A 6,478-nucleotide genomic window follows, 5' to 3' on the forward strand; every position below is an offset into this window, starting at 1 on the left:
TGGCCATAAATGGTGAAGAGATGTTTTGAGATCCACCGTGAACACTAATTTTCAAATAACAAAATGTACCAAGCATTCGAACTCGGATTTTAGTCGTGGATCGAGTAATTGAAGAGATCAAAAGTCAATACAGTAAATTGAGAATTGCACGAAGGTGGCCTCGAACGGTGCATGATCTACGCACCTACACCCCACTCATAGGCAAGTTCGCAAATGACCGCGTCGCCGATGTGGAACGCGTTACACATACGCCATGAAATCGCGGTCGGTCAATCAGCGGTCCTTTTTAGGGGTTGAATGTAGGTTCTATACTTTCAATCGTCCATCCAATTACGCTGCTCCCGTCCAATTGCCTCCAGGCATCCGTTCGACGTCGCGGGAGGATAGCTGGCGAGGGTCGCAAGTCCGTTGAACGTCAATTTGCTATTTCCACTGTGGGGACCGAATCTGACTCTGGTACACCCCTTCGCACCGCAAGATGGGTATGTGAATTATTGTTTGGGGAATACGTCGAGTTTCATTGTCTTGGCCTACTTTCATCGTTTCTCAGTGACTTTGGGTAATTATTTAAATCACGTCGCTATATTCACGGTTACTTGATTGTTTATTTGGGAAGCAAGGATCCGCTGCTTGCCGTAACTCTTTTCATTCGATCTAACCGAGAAAAATGACTTCGCACGTTACACACTACGCTAAACTCGTGTGTGTTTTTAGTTTTTTATTCACTTTACGAGAAATTAATGCCGGTACGTGTCTTTCGTTCATTTTTGGTCTGCCGCGTCCCATCGTTTCGCTCTTTTGATATACCAACAATTTTTTTCCACCGCAAGTTAACGTTCCTCGTTTTTTTGCAAACCTCTGCGACCTGCCAAAAATAATTTTGGGTTTCGGACAGTGGGTCTAATCGCGGAACGGTTAAATGATTGATGAATCACGACACGACGTAACGAATGCCGCCTAGCGACCGTGGGTTTATAAACGTGTTTCGCAAACCGAAATTCGTGTTACCGCGGCGTAACACGTTCGTTCCGATTTCCACGATCCGGTCCCTCAAATATACATCACCGGCAGTCGTGGTTGGCACACGGTGAAACCCTTTTCGCGTGAGGTCGTATGATTAGATTTTCCTTGGTCGATCGTAGAAAAATACACTTCTGCCTCCTAAGCAGAGAGCTTTTTCTCGGACCGCATCCCTGGGAAACGGATTCGGGGACGCCTCGTGCTCCGACTCGGGGTGAAAAGCTTATTCGTTCTTTCTGCCCGCTGCTGCGGAGAAAGCAGAAGAATTCTTGTTCTTCGGGCGACATCTAGCCCTGCCCCCCTCGCTTCCCCGGCGAACCTCGACCCGTTCCACCCTCGAGAATAGCGCTAGCTCCAGAATGTAAGGGATGATTTCGGAGATAGCTGGAGGGTCGTCGAGTCCTTGGGTGTGGGGGACGGAACGGGGATGGGAATCGTGAGCCTGGGGAAAACCGGGGACGGAGGTGAGTCTGCGAAGTCTCAGAGGGTGAGTTTGGCGCCAAGGTGTCGCTTCGCTATGTAGCGATCCGCCGGGTGGTACGACGGCTATATACCCATCCGCCGCTCTTGCCTTCCATTTAATTTTTGAATAGGAGAAAAAAAGACTTGCCGCAAAATATAGCGGGTTACGCCTCGTCCAATTTACCTTCCCTCCTCTTTCTCTCTCTCTCTCTCTCTTTCTCTCGCGGTATCGGATTTCGTCAATTTTTCGTTATTTCGTGCTTGCATTGCCTTTCCCACGAATATTGAATAACTCATGTACCTAGTTTTAATACTTGCGGAAGCAAAACTGGCCGATAGTATATCGGACTACACTTTATTATTTACGTATTTCCACGAGACCATTTCTTGAAGGAATACTTTCGAGAAAGCTCGATGTCCCGTCAAGTCCGTAAAAATGAAATTACAGCACAGCCATTGAAATGTTTGATCTGTCTCCAATCTGGTATCGTTTGGAGTCATACTTTCAAAAAATGAGGTATCCCTCTACCGAGTTGTTTCATACGTGTGTTTCATGTCTCATTGTCAGCTGATCAATCCTTTAATTAATCTGTTCCAATTTAATTTCTCCCCTCTCCTTCTTACTCAAACAGTTATTCACCGTAGTATTGGTTAGAAACCGATTCGTTCAACTGGTATGCAAATCACGACGTACGTTAAACGACGTGAAAAGTAACTCTGATATTTTGAAGGAACCGATAATCGATTCGAAGATTATTAAAAAAATACATAAATAATATCTCGACTTTTACAGCATAGATTTTCGAGTAAAATATTATATCAAATGATAAATGGGAGCGAAAACTTTGTCATTAGCTTTGGAATTAGTACGAAGGATGCCCAAAGAGCGAAAGGAACGGAAAGCCAGTGACGTCGGATTGAATCCCGAGTAAATTACGCACCGTAGATTCTTGAAGGTAAGGATCTCGCGGAAGGTGTTCTTATATTTTCAGGCCTACGTACGTTCACGCACAAACACACGCACGGACACTCACAATACCTGTAGCGATGAATGAGAGAGGCTGTTGAGAAGTATGCAAATCACGGTATCCGAACGGGATTGGAGACGTGTTATTTCTAGCGTAAACACAGGTATAGATCCGCAGTCGGGCTGCCGCGATATAAAATGTACCATTATGTATCAGGGCATGTATTTACGACCAATAACGGCGTTTAATTCCATACCATTTTGAGCGTTTTAAAGCATTTTTCTTTTATTACATCATATTTATGGTTCGGGCCACCAGTCTTCTCGCGCCATCGCGGTGGGGATGGATTCTTTTCGCTCGATGGAAAAACATGAAAATCTTCGTACGGCTCGAAAACTCCCGAAAAGAGGGGAAAAGAGAGAGAGAGAGAGAGAGAGAGAGAGAAAGAGAGGAAGGCCGTGAACGAAATAGGGTTACTAATTCCCAAATAACGAAGGGATTAATTGTTCGGCAAATTTCGCAAGAAGGGCGCGTTTGTTTTATCTTGACTCTTCTAAACGTCGTAACATAATTTGAACATCGTTCACCGTTTCAATATTTGACACTCCGACTTCTGGAGAATACAAATCTCGTATATGTATCGTGTACGCGTAGCGTTTTTAGGGTCTCAAGCATTGGCGTTGATAATTTTTGATTAGATATTATCAGATTGAAACGTTTGGATACCGTTCAACAACCTCGGTTGATATTGCGATGTTGTTACTCAATTTTGACGAACTGTAAAACCGCGTGTTGAATTCATTTGTAAACATATTCCGGAGGATTTACAAAAGCGCGGAATGCAAACTGATTGATATTCGATGAAAAAGCCTGTACTACGAAATGCGGATAGAATTGAACAGGTCTGTTTGAAATTCCCGTTTTCAGTAAATTCGTGTAACTTGAAATATTACTGATATTATAGAACTACGCGTAGGGCGAGTCGAGTCGTTTAATCGTGTCCATGGAATAATGGGTTCATTACAGGTTATAGCGGAGCATTGGTGAGGGTGAAAGTCAGGGTGGGTGATTTATCATTCGAAAGTGTTACGATGCGTTTGTCTTTTTTGGATACGGGAAATCCCGGGTGGGCTGTCGAGGGGTCGGCTGCAACAGACGCTACGTTTCGATAACCGTCTGACGAATGGCGTGGATTTTTTTCAGATAACTTGAACTAGGTGTTCTTCGATGTAACCAGCGAATATGAATCACAACGGTCGATGGCCAGATGCCAGAAGCGTGAAAAAAATTGCTTTACTACCCCGAAAGAAGCGTTTTTAAATATTCATACTTGCGGTTTTACGTTTCATATCTCTTTTCCCGCCCGACCAACAACACTGCTCGCCTATTTCTATTCAAACGTAGATAGATATCCACATGGACCTTGCACGCGTACGACAGACATACTCTTATTCCAGAAGAGCGATTACTTGCATGCGATAATTTATTACGCCTCCTCGGCAGACGTCATTCCGCCACGAGGAAAACTCCTCAGAAACGCTGAATGATGATCCGCTTGCGTTTCACGCGACTTCCCTTGCTCTGGTGCTTTCCAAGAGGTCATGATAGCATGACAGGCGGATCCGCATCTTTAGGCGCGATGCACGTTGCAAGACTGATGAACGACTGAAAGCAACATAACTGCCTGTGAAAATTGTGTCTCTCTTTTAATACCGCATGCTGTTGATCATAATTATGTCTCAAATCGTGTTCAAGACGTCCGGAAGTTGACGGCACGATACGGCCCACTGATCATAACGATAACGACGAATAATGAAATCGAATAAATGAATCGGCTCGTATTAGACTCTCGAGGAAGTGTTATCAACAATTTACAATTTCATTCTTTAATTGTTGCACAAAAAAGTAAAAGAATTGTGAATTGTGTTTCTGAACATCTCTGAGTTCCCGTTGCATCTGGTTACAACTCTTGATTGCTATCGATATTAGCTTCAAATATTAGAAATCAATTCTGTATGTCGTACCAAATATACACTTTGATGCGGTTTCCTTTCAGAGAGAATTACGGCCACGCACCGCATAAGCTAACGTGAAAAAGATAGTAGAAGAGAAATAAATCCCCTGCGGCAAGTTGAGAGTCTCCAGATAATGCTCGTGTATTCCATTCAGGCGGGTCTTCGTTTGTACCCTGCTAGACGTAACGCTACAACGACTTGTTATTTGATCGAGGACAAATCGAGATTAATAGCACTTCTTCACTGACAATGAGCAAAATTTCTGCGTCGCTGGGATTTTGCTTGAACGGACCGTTTCGTTGATAATTTTTAGCGTCTCGAGGAAGTTGAGCTATCGAGAAGTGCAATAATTAGGGATCAGCCGATGGAATATGGCCTGCCAATTACGAACGGTCACACAACGAATCACACCCGATCATCAATAAGTGGAAGAATATATTTCGACGCGATTAGCTAACTGTACTTGTTGCGACAGAGTGGTTGTATTTAAGTCTGAACGTGAGTGAGAATTCTATACTCGGATAATACAATCTGCAACTGACAAGGCTACCGAAGCTGAGAATCTGTCGACCGTCGATTCGACTGTGCCAGACAAGGTACGTCATCGGCAGCTTTCGTGTGGCTCAAGATCGTAATCAGGTTGAAACGTGAGTGTTTAAGTCCATCCGTCAAAGGCCTTCGGCGTGCGTACAGTTACACTTAACTTTCAGGATTTTGTGCTGTTTGGAAGTTGAAATAAGGAGAATCTGGCAAACAGATGGGGAGACGCAGAATTTATTCACGTTATAGATTTATAGGTCGTTGCGTACACCGCCGAAGCTTCTATAACGTCGAGATGAGGAAGTCGAATTGGTACGCGGAAAGTTTTCTGTGTTATTCTTTGACAAGCCCCAGCAGATAGGCGACTGAAACTACATTCTGTGTTGTGAAATATTCGAAATTTAGCTTCGGTGGCCAATCTACTGGCGTTTACCACCGAGTTTCACAAAAAATTTCTGGTATGTAACGCGTCGCCTGCGTCGTCGTTATCTGCATTTCCCAAGAATTATCCTCGCTTTGAAAGATACGTTTTTAATTGGAGAGGAGTAAAGACAGCTCGACTCGAGAAGCTGCGTCGTTGCTTCAGCAAGATCCGTTCAAGGAGCATTGCAGCTGCGGCGAGGCGTTTCGAGTTTCCGATGTCAAAAGGGAACCGATAACGACGCCTCGACGACGCCGAGCTCAGGACCCAGAGCTCGCGTCAGGAAACCATATTCGAGAACGGAAGCCCCCCAATGCTCGTCGTCTACTCAGCGTACGTCTTAACTGGACACCAGTCGCACGTTCGTTTCCAAAGCTGCAAACTAATTCAGTGGCTTATTTTTTTTTTTTTTTTTATCGTCGGACAGTTATTTTCTGAGAAAAGTTGTTTGCTAATCTTTAATTTATACAACCCAGGATCTGCGGTGATCTTAAAAATTTGAGAAAAACGTTACGGAACTTTATCACCGTGTTCAAGAAATTTTGTCGCATTTTGGCATTTGTACTCAGTGCCATTTTCTAAACTCTATGATTTTTGGCGAAATCGGAATTGGTTAAGAATTTCTTAAATGTCTACAAAATTATGAATCTTGGGAATAACTTTGGACATAAAGGTGATCGTTTTTTTCCGTATAACTATCACCGTGTAGTTGCAGATGGCCAATGGATAATAACGAGTCTCGAAAAGTCTAAACCTTCGTTGGAATACAAATGGTTTTTGGTTGCCGGTGGTTTAGAAATGACGCTTATACGAATAATAACGACAACATGACTGACAACGAATCATTATTTGTCTGTTTTATATTAAACCTTGGTTTGATTGAAGGTTGTGATGATTCCACGCTGTTAATTTCACAAGATAAATGTGTAATCCTGCGCATATTCGATTGTAACACAACATGCGAAACGTCGTAGGTATATTACGAGGACGGGCGAAAGGTGTATCATCTTTGAATTAACACCTCGAAGAGATCAGAGCTTGACTAATCGAAA

This window comes from Neodiprion pinetum, chromosome 3, assembly GCF_021155775.2.
Source record: "Neodiprion pinetum isolate iyNeoPine1 chromosome 3, iyNeoPine1.2, whole genome shotgun sequence".
In the NCBI taxonomy this organism is placed as follows: domain Eukaryota; kingdom Metazoa; phylum Arthropoda; class Insecta; order Hymenoptera; family Diprionidae; genus Neodiprion; species Neodiprion pinetum.